At 38.3% G+C, this 14,293-nt stretch overlaps 1 protein-coding gene and 1 long non-coding RNA gene across 11 annotated transcripts in view; one reads left to right on the top strand and one right to left on the bottom strand.

Annotated features, from left to right (window-relative positions):
* AKAP6 (A-kinase anchoring protein 6) overlaps nucleotides 1-14,293 on the bottom strand; it is a 554,906-nt gene that overhangs the window by 326,019 nt on the left and 214,594 nt on the right. The gene's annotated exons all lie outside the window — the stretch shown is intronic.
* Nucleotides 33-2,888, top strand: LOC122239577. The gene is made up of 2 exons (XR_006218790.1): nucleotides 33-99; nucleotides 2,704-2,888. It is a non-coding gene; the product is annotated as an uncharacterized LOC122239577 (long non-coding RNA).

The following is a 14,293-nucleotide window of genomic DNA, read 5'->3' as shown; positions in this document are numbered from 1 at the left end:
AGGGAGCAAATGAATGAATAATGGCATGTCAGATCTTGGGTAGGAATATACTTAGAGTCCATTTCCAGCTTCCAACTCCAACTGGGCCTGGTCTAGTCAGTAAGTTTCAATGATAAATAAGAATCTGCTTTCCCAAAGCCAAAAGGCTTTTCCACAGCTCCCTCTCAGACAAGCAATTACTCTATTTCTTTCACACCCCAGCACCTGCTTCCTTTAAGCTGAGGTTCTTTCATTTATGATGATAATACAGAAAGGGAAGACACATCCAGCAGTCAAAACAACTCAGTGTGGATGAATCACAGACTATATGGCTACCAACTGGTGGCACTTTAACTTTCAAATTCTTCGAACAACTTTCAAGAGTAAGGAGAAAAAGCATATTTTCTACTAGAAGTGAAGAAAGTATTTGGACTACTAGAATATGTCTTAGGAGTTATCTTTTTCATTATTGGCTTTTATCTAGAATTTGATAGCATAGTCTGTGACAATTTTATTTTAGAAAAGAGAGAGATGTAACCTCAGTTCTATGGTCAGTTATATCCTGGCAGGAAAAAAAAAAAGGAACATGTACTTCACAGGGTCCTATTTTTAATTCTCATTTAAATAGCTGTCAGCTCTTGCCAGCACAAAAGAAGAAAGATGATAAAATCAAAACAATATTTTTCTGATCAGAACCAAGTATTAATATCAGTCTGGAAAACTATGTTTATGTGAGAATTTACATATTCTTCAGAAAATTTAAGAAACATCTAAACATAATTTTCCCTAAGTCTGTCAAACACCAAAAGTTTACAGGTATAAATATGTACATGCATATGTGTGTGTGTGTGTGTGTGTGTGTGTGTGTGTGTGTATATAAAATTTCCAAATAGAGGCATAGAAGCACTTGACAAAGTTAGCTGTAAGAGGGATTCTTCTAAGATTCCTATAAGGGAAATGTATTTCTTTAATGGCTCTCATTGTGAAATATAATCATTCATTTATTTTTTTTTAAACATTTTTTAAAGGGTGCCTGGATGACTTGGTTGGTTAAGCGTCTGACTTCGGCTCAGGTCATGATCTCACAGTTCTTGGGTTTGAGCCCCATGTCAGGCTATGCTGACAGCTCAGAGCATGGAGCCTGCTTCAGATTCTGTGTCTCCCTCTCTCTCTGCCCCTTCCCACCTTGTACTCTGTGAGACAGGGGAGTGGCAGACAGAGTGGGAGAGAGAGAATCCCAAGTAGACTCCTTGCTGCCAGTGTGGAGCCTGATGCTGGGCTTGATCTCACAAACTGTGAGATCATGATCTGAGCCAAAATCAAGAGTTGACCCTTTACCAACTGAGCCACCCAGATACCCCAATTATTTGTTTAATTATAAATTAATATGTTATAAAATATTCATTATATATTAAGCTCTGAGCTCAGCTCTTGGAATTAAAACAAAAAACAAAAAAACAAAAAAAACAAAAAACAAACAAACAAAAAAACATGGCCCCTGTCCTCAAGGATCTTAGAATTTGGAGAGATAGCAGATAAGTAAATAATAATGTTTGAAAAGCACAGTGATGGTATCTGCAGATGGTGTCATGAGAATGAGAAGGAGGGGGTGGGTATCTTGCTCAGAATAAGAGAAGCTGGTCAGAGGAGGTGAGGCATAGCCAAGTTCTAAAGAACAAGTAAGAGGGAATCAGAGCTGGATTTGGGAGGAAAGCATTCCAGGAAGAAAAGGCATCCTACAGGAAGACCTGGAAGCAGGAGAGTATAGGGCAGTTTGATGCAGGAGCTGAAAACACCTTGGTATGAGAAACCAAGAGTGCAAAGGAGGGAGTGAGCAGAGAGACAAGAAATAGAACCAGAAAATAAGAGAACTCGTCACACCTGAAGCCAGCCCAGAGGAAGGGATGTCTAGGATCACAATTTACAGTACATCTTAATCCTAAGGGGCTCCTGTGGCCGTTAGTGTCAGAGGACTGCAATTACAATTGAATTCAGTCATGATTTAATTTCCCATTTGACTCATGAATTCACACAGATCAAAATCGATTGTTGTTACAAAAACATTACATAACTGATGTTTTACATTACTCTCTCTATATATTCACAACGTAAATATGGATGTTATTATAAACATCAACTTCATTTTTAAAGCCACACATAACACATCCTAAAGCAATGATTCACAATCACGAAGTGTTGGAGTTGGAAATCTCCTGGTTCAATTTCCTCTTATTGTAGAGGAGGAAACCACGGTCCAGAGAGGTTGTCATTTGGTCCAGTCATATTCTAGGCAGGAACAGCCCCTGTACAAGCACAGAGGTTTCTGAGTATCCCATAGCACACAGTGCCTGCCTTTAGTATTTGCTGGGGGTGGGGGAGCGAGGCAAATATGCATAATATATATAATTTTATATATTACATATTATAAGCTATGAATTATAAGCAGCTACTGTTGGATTTTAAGCACAGTAGCAAAAGCTTGGATGAAAGTTGTATTTTAGAAGGATCATTCTTTGTTTTAATAGGAGGGTGGGATTAAGGGTCTTTTCAACAACTCAGAAAAAGAATGATGATAGTTGGATTTAGGCAAAGGCAGTGGGAATGGAAAAGAGTAAACATATTGTAGAAACAATAGGGGGATATAACAGACATGATTTGGTAACCAGATGGACCTGGTGGGTGTAGAAACAGAGATGCTGAGCATGAGTAACTCTTCATTTCCAGGTATGGGTAACTGAGTAATCCTGGAGGAGGTATCTGATGGGATGCACATGAAGCGTTTGTGGAGAAGAAGATGCCAGCCAGCCTTGAGATGAGCAGAACCAGCCTGCGATAGGTGCAATGATGGATGTCACAGCCAGATCATCTGCACATCCCACGCGGTGCTAAATGACATTCTTGGTATTTGAGGTAGTTTGTGCTACTTTCATTGCCTCCCAAGGTCTGGGCACAAATTATAATTCCTGATACCACTACTACACTTTAACAGCACCTTAAACTTCTATTTTATATCATTTCTTGATTTCCATTTCCGGTTGTGGCAGATGTGCCTGTGAAGAAAAACCATCTCACCGAGAACAGCTATACATGCTGAATAAAAAAGAATCAGTTTGGAGGCATGAGAGATTTGCCAAGGCAGCAGGGATTTGAGAGCTTAACATCCCACAGAGAATGGAAGTTCAGAGATGAGATAGCTGGAACCATTTACCCCTTAAGGCCTTTGCAGATTTGTAAGCAAAGCTAAGAAGTTTAAAGCTGAGATTTCAGTTTTAGCCGTTTTCACTGCTGGAGGGAAGACAACTGGAGCTCAGAATCTACCAAAGAGAAGGGGCACTGGTAAAAATCCAACATTTTAGGGAGCTCTAAGGGAGCACTCCAGAGGAGTACAGGTAAACCAGAAAGTAGACCAGTTTTCACAAATGAAGACAATACATAAAAAAGATAATAATCATGACCAAGTTGGATTCATTCCAGGAAAGCAATGTTAGCTTAGAGTTTGAAAAAAAATTTAAAAAAATCATATGATAATCTCAATACATTCAGAATAAAAACATATTTACAACAATTTAAAAACATGAAAAAGGAAACATATGGTGACAGGAATGTAGAAAGACTTGGATAAAGAAACTTCTTGGATAAGAAGACTGAAGATTATGAAAATGTTAATTCTTCCTAATTCATCTCTAAATACAAAAAAAAATGCTAAAGCCAATAGAATTTTATTTGGTACGAGACAAGTTGATTATAAAATTTAAGTGGAAAAATAAGCAACAAAGATGGAAATATTTTGCAAATATCATTAATTTCAGAACTTTTAGTTGTGGGTAGAGATAAAACCAGCCAGATAACTAAAGAAACATTATAAAGCTATAATATATAAAGTAATGTGGTATTTATACACAAATGAATAGATAAATGGAACAGAATATAAAGCTAGAAATAGAAATTGATGGAGTTGGCATCAGTGAGAGAAAAGACAATTTGTTCAACAGATATTTGGACACTATGGTACTATTGATCTTTGATTTTAAAAAAACTTTATATTCCCATATTTTTAAGATGTACATCAGGATAAATTCTCAAGTAAAAAAATATTTAAAATGTAAAAAATCAAAACTTAAAAGGATTGCAGGAAAATATATGAGAAAAATATCTGTAATGTCAAAGTGAGGAAGATTAGAGCATGACACAAAGCCCATAAGAAAAAACTGATAAACTCCACTGCACAAAAGTGTTATACTTCTATATGAAAAATAAAACATCAGAAACAAAGTTAAAATATAAAAGACAGACAAAAAAGCACTCACAAATATTTACATTTTCTGTAAGTTAATGAGTAAAAGAGCAACAATCCCAACAAAGTTTATTTAAAAAGTATTAGTATAAAGATTACATAAAAGGGAATATAATTGTCTCTTTTTTTTTCTATCAAAGGTGGTTTTTATACAACTGATAAGCACTTTTCTACAGCTACACTTGTGGAACATCACATGGCAAAAACAAAAGTTATTTTTCGCTAGACACTTTTTTTTTTTAAACCTTATTAAAAACGAGAATCGTCCTGCAGAGCCTTGGTAGCTCAGTCAGTTAAGCATCCAACTCATGATTTCTGCTCAGGTCATGGTCTCATGGTTTGTGAGTTCAAGCCCTGCACTGGACTCTGTGCTGACAGTGCAAAGCTTGCTTGGGATTCTCTCTCTCTCCCTCTCTCTCTGCCCCTCTCTTGCTTGCACTCCCTCTGTCTCTCTCTCAAAATAAATAAATAAACTTTTAAAAAATGAGATCGGTCCTAAAATATAAATATAGAAAGAAAGAAATTTAAACTCACAAAAAAGGCCTGTACATTATCAAAAAGTCACTGAAATACCACATTTGGTTTTATAAAAATTCAAGTCCCTTTTGTTGTAAAAGGAACACAGCAATTTGTTGGTGTTGATGGTGTGGTTTCTTCCTGCAGGGGATGGGTTTTATTATTTTTTTACCTGCTTTCCCTAGCAAATACTCTTACTTGCTAAGAAGAGAAAATCCACCTAGCTCAAGAGGCAGTGAAAATGAGGAAAGAAACATGAGAAATGGCCCCTTTGGTCATGGTGCACCCCCAGCCCCCTTTCAGCTCCAACTTCTTCAAACTGAGGCTAAGATTCTACCCCACCTTCCTTAAGAGTGCCTGGTCCCTAGGGAAAGAAATGCAGCTGGAAGGGGATCACAAAGCAGGAACATGGAACTCCCTCAGCCACCTTCCCCGACAACAATAAAATTAATTTAGTACATTTTATATCAAAAAGAAGGGGAATAAAGAGTACTAGGGTGGTAGTGGGGATGCTACTTTATACAGAGCGGTAAAGAGACAAGCTCTGATAAAGTGATATTTGAGCAGAGATCTCAAGGAAATGAGGACTGAGACAGGAGTGTATTTGGGGGAAGCATACCCCAGGAGGTCAGAAAAGCCAGTGCAAAATCTCACAAGTGGGAGTTTGCTTAGTATACTTAGGGAACCCCTAAATAAAACTGAACAAACAGGAGAGTGTAGGAGATGTAGCCAGAAAAGTTGGCAGTGGAAGAAGGAGAGACACACAGAGCCATTGCAAGACTTGCTTTTCCTCTGAGATGGGGAACCACTAGAGGATGTCACAGTTGGTTTCCTGGGAAGCAGACTCTACAGTGGATATTGGTGTGCAGGAAGTTTATTAGGGAGTATTCTTGGGATGAACTCTTGAGGAAGAGGAAGAACATAAGCAGGGTTGGGGAAAGTTGAGCTGTAATGCAGTCTCAAAGAATGCATCGGCTTACCTACATGGAGTTCTGAAATGGAGAAGACTCTCCAAATTGCCCCAAGGTAGAAGAAGAAGCCAAACCTTTATAGCCCAATGAGTTCTTAAACAGACCATAAAGATCGAAATTGCTGTGAGTTCATCAAAGGGTGTGAGAAGAGGAATAGGAAACCATAATTAGAGAAAAATTTTTAGGGATTACTGCTGTAAGGGAGCAAAGAAATGAGATGGTAGCTGGAAGGGAATGTACAACTTGAGGAAGAGTTCTTCCTCTTTCAGACTGTGATATTGTATAGCTTGTTTGTATACTGAAGGGAATAATGAAGGTTGCATTTGGTCTGGAAGGATATATGTGAAATTGATAACAATAATTGCTTCTGGAGAGGGGAACTGTGAGGCAGGAGAATTAGGGGCAAGAGAGAGACATCCTTTTCAATGTTTGCCATTTTGTATCTTTGCATGCATTATGCACAAATCAGTCAATCAATAAAGTGGAACAACTAAAGCAGATCTTTGTAACACTGATCCAGAAAGAGATCCTAAAATATAATAGGAAGCAAGACAGTTGGTTAAACAAGAGCAACAAACATGCTTTAAAATTACATAAATATGAATATAAATACGGTCTAGAAGAATATATGCCAAGTTGTTAATGGGGGTAAACCCTAAGAATATAAAAGGAAAGTTCTCACTTGTCTATTGTTTGATTTTTTTACAACAATCTTGTATATAAGGAAAATATGTATTTCACATTTTAAAAGTACTTTTACTATACATGAATCTGTAAATATGAATTAATTTTCTTTGTGTTAAAGCAACCAGGAAACCAACTAGATACTTTCCTGTGCCACTGGGATCTGCAGGCATGAGCACATGTGGGTAGGGCCAAAGAAGAATAAGAATAATCAGACTGGGGTTGATCAGATAGTGTACTGAACTCTGGCTCCTGAGAGTTTGTCTTGCATTGTTTTACCTACCAAACTTTACCTACTATTAGTGATACCTAAATTCAAACAAATAGTAAATGAAAATGGGTTTTTAAAAATCTTTGAGCTCCATACTAGTTTATGATAAATCACAAAACTGTTTCTTCTTTCCTTAAAATAGTTATGTGAGTCACTGTACACAAATATGTACAAATCGTGGAAAGAAATCCAGCATCAGAAAGCATGACTGACTATGAATGGGCACTGACTATGAATAGGGTACAAATGTTTAAGAAGAAAGCCCTTTGAATACTGCATATTGTGCTATTATTTCAATCATAAGATTTGAGGGCTTAACACAGATCGTCCATTAATTAACAAAGAGCCCATATAAGAGAACTCACTATTTAAGCCAGTTGTAAATTTTTTCACCTTCAAACATGACCCCAACATTCTCTTACTTTAGAGCTATGATTTTTTTCACCCAACTCTGAATATAGTTCCACTTCTTCTTTATCCTGAATATCTAACATAGTAGCCAATGTTTCTCTCTCAACCAAGCAGCTGCCTATCATTTGTTTGAGTTAAGAAATGCAAATGTATTCACAATGCCCTACTCAAAGGAAGGCTATTAAGAGACAAACTCATACAAATAGGATTGGGGAGCTCTGTTCTCTCTTCTCTCCTCAGAATACATTTTCCTCAACACCCTCTAACTTGAGACTAGCTCCTTCCTCATAGAAACTAATTTTATGCTGAGCCAAAGAGGGCAACATAGTAGAAATCAGGATCTCTAATTGTGAAGGGTGAATTCCATTGCACCGAGGAGGTTTGTTTATACTTCTATTCCCTATCTTAGTCCAACAACTCTCTCTTTCTCTAACCCATGTGACCAGGCTCTATACATGCCCATCGCCTGCCTAAAAGCCAAAACCACCTTTCTTCACTTCGAGTCATCATAATGTATTTTGTGTGTTCTGGGAGCTCCCCATAAAATCTACTCTAGTGTTCATCTTCCTTCCCAGACCTGCTCCTTAAGCAAACATTATCTCAGGCTAACTCTAGTTTTCCACATGCTGATTATGTTGTTTAGGCATTAAATACATTTTTGTGTTTTTTGATGGCAGAGATCCTCATTTGGCTTTCTCCCTGAGGACATTCAGTTCATCTTTAATCCTTGTCACCATGGCCTGTTAGCTTAGCTGCTGCTGCTTTACATCTTGACTCCAGTTGGAGCCTGGAATTTTCCTCCTCACTATTTACTTACTTAATCTTTCCAGTCATCTGTTTAGCAGAAGGACCTTCATCTCCCTAAAATCTATCCCTTGATTTCATAGATCTGAGTGTAATGTCTTCCGGACACATTTGAAGGCAATCACACAGGCACTTGGCCTGAGGGCACACATCCACAAGCCTGGGGGGGGGGGGGTGCTTCTTGGCAACAATGTTCACTAATGTTGGCTCTTAATCATTGAATATGAAAACGTAAAACTTCATACATGGCTATGGTCAGTATATGCCTTTACTTTAAATCTTAGAGTTTACTTTTGGCATTTAGGGGTGATGCCAGTATGTCTGGAAAGCTATGTGAAAGATTCACTGTGGATGCTAAACCCCAGCCAGGCAATGCCTATTGACAGGAGAATCTAAGACTGTCATATGAGCTACATTTATATAGTGCTTACCATGGCCACTCATCATTCTAAGCATTTCACAGATACTATTTCATTTAATGCTCATTACAATCCTATGAGACAGATGCTATTATTATGACCATCATTTCACAGAAAAGGAAAATGAGGCACAGTGAGCTGCTTTGTGTAGCCATGTAAGAGGTGGGGCTGGAATCTGGACCCAGACAGTTGGGCTCCAAGCATCAACTCCTTTAACCACTACTCTAAATTGCCTCTCATTTGTAGCAAGATCTCTATAAATAAAATTGCTTTGCTACTGAAAAGATCCTGCTCAATTGATTTGGGGGACCAAAGTAGTAAATATACCGCAGAGCATTTTTGCAAGTCTGTGATACATACTAGACTTGGAACTGTGGCACTAAATTGGTTTGTCAGGACAGACACACACACGGGAGCCAAGTTGCCTCGGAGCTGAGCTTCAACCAGCCAGGCTCAGCCACTCCTTGGGAGAACCGTGAACCCCACCCTCAGCTTCCCTCTTCAGCTGCTTCTACTTAGGGAATTTTTCTATTATTTTTAACTCTGGGATTCAGAAAGATCTGCAACTTGGTGCCCAACATCTAAGGGTTTTCATCTTTGTGTGACATTTAAAATGTGGCTAGAAAAAATTCTATATATGGGTCACAAGGCTAAAGTCCAGTAAGAGTCTTAGACTGCTATGCAAATATCTTACTACGATGTCTTTTTGAAGTGATCCACACAATGGAAGCTAAATTGGAACCTCTTCCAGCCCCCATTTAGCTGTTTGCTCTTAATCTGAGTAGAGTCTGAGCTGGCTCTGGGGCCTCCTGAATAAGAAGGCACTGCAAATTTTTCCCCAGGCCTCTCAATAATTTCTAAGGAGTTGACTCTATATAGATCCACCCTCCTTCTCTGGCCTTCTGTTGGTAACCCTTTTAAAAACTAATCACCACAAGAATGTTAAGTGCTTGAGGTCAGAATTTTTGCCAGTTTTGTTCACTGCTATGCTAAGAAGAATGTCTGACATATGGTAGGCTCTCAATAAATATTTGCTGAACTGATAAATATATAAGATAGTAGAAAACACAGCATATAAATATGTCTTAAAACAATACATTGAACTTCTGTTTCATAGAAACAGCATAGAAACAAGAAAATTTAAAAGTATGAGGTAGATAATAATTACAATGTTGTATAGTTGAAAGAGGGCTCAAAACATTTTTTATGGGGAGCTCAAAGAGCTAATAATAATTTCTGTCTACAGACTTGATTCATCAGATTAAAAAATTTTTTTAATGTTTATTATTTTTGGAGGAGAGAGAGACAGAGAATGAGCAGGAAGGGGTAGAGTGAGAGAGAGAGAGAGAGAGAGAGAGAGAGAGAGAAAGAGACAGAATCTAAAGCAGGCTCTAGGCTCTGAGCTGTCAGCACAGAGCCTGACCCAGGGCTCAAACTCACAAACCAGGAGATCATGACCTGAACCAAAGTCGGACGCTTAACCAACTGAGCCACCTAGGTGCCCCTTGATTCATCAGATTAAAATGCACCTGGGTGGCTCAGTTGGTTTAGTATCTGACTCTTGATTTTGGTTCAGCTCATGATCTCATGGTCATGGGATCAAGCCTGGTGTCAGGCTTTGAGCTGAGCACCGACCCTGCTTGGGATTCTTTCCTTCCCTCTCCCTCTGTGCCTCCCCAGCTCATGCTCCTCTCTCTCAAAATACATAAATAAACCTTAAAAAAATAAAATGAAGTAAAATGCAAGGATTCAAGGAAGCGGGTTGGTGGTATGCAAGTGTTACAAACACAGCTGGTTTCTCTTGCATCTCTACATGAAGAAAATTCATTAAAATGCTTCTTTTGGGGCACCGGGGTGGCTTCAGTCAGTTAAGCATCCGACTTCAGCTCAGGTCATGATATCACAGTTTGTGGGTTTGAGCCCTGCGTCAGGCTCTATGCTGACAATTCAGAGCCTGGAGCCTGCTTCAGATTCTGTGTCTCCCTCTCTCTGCCCCTCCCCCTGTTCTTGCTCTCTCTGTCTCTCTCTCTCTCTGTCTCTCAAAAATTAAACACTAAAAAAAATTTTTTAATGCTTCTTTTGAAGTTTTGCTCTTCATAAAATGTCAACATACCTGCCTTCAGTCCTGCAAGACATCTTGCCCAAATCCCACCTTCAAAAAAGAACTGATAACAAAAACATTCACTAAACATGATAAATTGGGGGGGAATGCCTGAATTGGTTACAGTCAGTATGACAGCAGAATGGTATAGTAAATTAAGAGATGGTGCAGTAAATTAAGAGAGACAAGTCTAAGAGACAAGTCTAGGGACAAGTCTAGAGACAGTCTGAAATTTAGTCTCAGCACTGCTATTAACAATTTTGATTCCTTAGAAGAGAAACAATCTTTGTGCACCAATTCCTTCATTTGTTAAGTGAGCTAACACTAGGACCCATGTCATAGAATGAGGATTAAACGTGATAGTACATGCATAGTACCTGACATGACATAACTGTTGAATAAAGGTTCACTATGGTTATTAAACACTCATAAGCCACCAAAAATGAAGTATAAAAGAAGACTGCACTAAGATTTCCATTCTTTTGCATTATGTTCACCGGGTTGTAGCTTTGGGTTCACTGTCAGAGAGAAAATTTAAACAAATATACTTCCTGTGTCTCAAAAATATAAAACTGAAAATGAATGTTCTAGAGCTGAGAAAGTGAGCAAATGTATACTTTTCCCACAAATGAATGGAAACTTAGAGTTTCCATCTAAAAAAGTTAATATACCTCCTAAAGCAAGGAGCACGTGAACAATTTTTTTTAAATGTAACACAGAGATCTGAAATCAGAACAAATTTTTAAACATGAGTGAACCACAAATATTAAACAGAATTTATGTTAATCTTTCAAATTTCCATTTATCATTTATTTATTTAATGTTTATTTTTGAGGGAGAGACACAGTGCAAGCAAGGGAGGGGCAGAGAGAGAGGGAAACACAGCATCCGAAGCAGGTTCCAGGCTCTGAGCCATCAGCACAAAGCCCAATGCAGGGCTCGAACTCATGAACTGTGAAATCATGACCTGAGCTGAAGTCGGACACTTAACCGACTTCCACCCAGGTGCCCCTTCAAGTTTTTATTTAAATTCTAGTTAACATACAGGACAATGTCGGTTTCAGGAGTAGAATTTAATGATTCATCATTTACATACAACAGTCAATGTTCATGACAAGTACCCTCCTTAATACCTATCACCCATCTGGCCCATCACCCACCCACCTCCCTCCATCAACCCTCAGTTTGTTCTCTATTGTTAACAGTCTGTTATGGTTTGTTTCCCTCTCTCTCTCCCCCCCCCCCATATGTACAACGGTTTTGTTTCTTACTTCCACATTTAAGTGAAATCATACGGTATTTTTCTTTCTCTAACTTATTTTGCTTAGCATAATACACTCTAGTTCCAACCATGCTGTTGCAATGACAAGATTTCATTCTTTTTTATGGCTGAATAATAATCCATTGTATATATATACCACTTCTTTATCCATTCATCTGTCAATGGACATTTGGGCTCTTTCCATAGTTTGGCTGTTATTGATAGTGCTGTTATAAACATTGGGGTGAACGTACCCCTTAAAATTTGTATTTTTGTATCCTTTGGGTAAATACCATAGTGCAATTGCTGGACCGTAGGGAGTTCTATTTTTAACATTTTGAGGAACCTCCATACTGTTTTTCCACAGTGGCTGCACTAGTTTGCATTCCCACCAACATTGTGAGAGGGTTCCCCTTGCTCCACATCCTCAACAACACCTGTTGTTTCTTGTGTTGTTAATTTTGCTATTCTGACATGCATGAGGTGGTAACTCATCATGGTTTTGATTTCTATTTCCCTGATGATGAGTGATGTTGAGCATCTTTTCATGTGTCTGTAGCTACCTGGATGTCTTCTTTGGAAAAATGTCTATTCATGTCTTCTGCCCATTTCTTAATTCGATTATTTGTTTTTTGGGTATTGAGTTTGACAAGTTCTTTAGAGATTTTGGATACTAGTCCTTTATAAGATATGTCATTTGCAAATAGGTTGCCTTCTAGTTTTGTGGATTGTTTCCTTTGCTGTGCAGAGCTTTTTAACTTTAGAGATTTTGGATACTAGTCCTTTATAAGATATGTCATTTGAAAATAGGTTGCCTTCTAGTTTTGTTGATTGTTTCCTTTGCTGTGCAGAAGGTTTTTAACTTGATGAAGTCCCAATAGTTTATTTTTTCTTTTATTTCTCTTGCCTCAGGAGACATATCTAGAAAAATGTTGCTATGGCCAATATCAGAGAGATTACTGCCTGTGCAATAATTTTTAGGCCTCACATTTGCTCCATTTCAGGTTTCACTTTAAATCCATTTTGAATTTTATGTAGGGGAAAAGAAAGTGGTCTAGTTTCATTGTTCTGTGGGTGGCCATCCAGTATTCCCAATACCATTTGTTGAAGAGATTGCTTTTTTTCCATTGTGTATTTTTTCCTGCTTTGTGGAAGATTAGTTGGCCATATAGTTGTAGGTCCTTTTCTGGGTTTTCTATTCTTTTTTTCTTAAGATTTTATTTTTGAGCAATCTCCACACCCAATATGGAGTTCGAACCCACAACCCTGAGATCAAGAGTCTCATGCTCCACTGACTGAGCCAACCAGGCATCTCTCAGTTTTCTAGTCTTAAACAGAATTTTTAAGATAAGTGCAAGACCAAGTAAGTTGAAAACATATCCTACAAAGAAAACTTAAATCCTCATCTCCCTCAGAAACTAGTTTCCTTCAAGATGCAATCCCTATTTCTCTTCCATCTGTAAACCATAAGCCAGCCCCATCTGGAATTTAGTTTGGTTACAAATAAATTTGTCAGTATGTTTACCTTGAAATGTTTTCTCTCTCCTCAGAGAATTCTTCTAAGGACAGTTATCCTTAGATATCACTTAGAATCACTCAAAATCACTCAGTTGTTAGTTTTAAATCAGAAACTTGTCTGTATATGTAGAAGTTGAATCATGTGAAATTACCTACATTTAACTGCCTTTGACCTAAAAAAAAATCAATTTCATATGGTTCCATTTCATTTGTTGTAAATGTTTTGGATTTACAAAACATTTGGATGAATGTTTTCTTGGGGGCATTGGGAGGTAGGGAAGTGAATGGATAAGAAGAAGAAATGTATTTCTCAATTTTTACGTCACCCCTTCAAAGTTGTTTTGTCATAAACCCAAACACTTTGTTGAGAAACTGGAACTATTTCATGTGGTCCTCTTAGCATTAATGAAAAAAGACAGAGAAGCTCACAGTGACAGCAGCAGTAGACCCATGGCCCAATCATACGGGAAGGTGGCAAGGAAGTGAACCACTAACAATGTTAAGAAAACAATGGCTTTCTGCCCACTGTGCTAGGATAAAAGCTGCATAAGTGGTGGATGAACAAGCTATTCTGAGAAATATCAGGCAGTTACCTACCACGTAAAACACTAGATTTTCAATCCCCTCCCTTGTAGTCCACATCCCTTCAAATGAACCTTTTCCAGGCAGGTTTACTAAACAGTTGAAAAATGCTTAGATTATGAACCTACAGGAATGCAAGCAGCAAGCAGCTCACTCCACTAATTAAGCATTTTAAGCTCTTCTTCCCCCCAGACTTCTTCTCTCTTGCCTTTTTCCCTCCGCTTTGGAATTTTCATTAGAGTGTGATATTTGAGAGCAAACACTATATTTTCTGGCTTTCCTAATTTGAAAACCAGATGGCCTCTTCACTGGCCCCAGGGAAGAGGGAAAACAACTTATTATCAACAATTCCACTTGGCTTTCCATTTTCTAGTTTTCAAACACCCAATTCCATTGCTACCTATTGTACATGCACCCTGGAGACAGTGTGAGCAGCCTATAAAGCAGGCTTCCTGCCTCCAGAGGAGGCTCATCACTGCCTC

The sequence above is a fragment of the Panthera tigris genome, chromosome B3 (genome assembly GCF_018350195.1).
Source record: "Panthera tigris isolate Pti1 chromosome B3, P.tigris_Pti1_mat1.1, whole genome shotgun sequence".
Lineage (NCBI taxonomy): Eukaryota > Metazoa > Chordata > Mammalia > Carnivora > Felidae > Panthera > Panthera tigris.
Note: the sequence above shows the minus strand (reverse complement) of the source record. Positions and strands in the feature narration are given on the sequence as shown.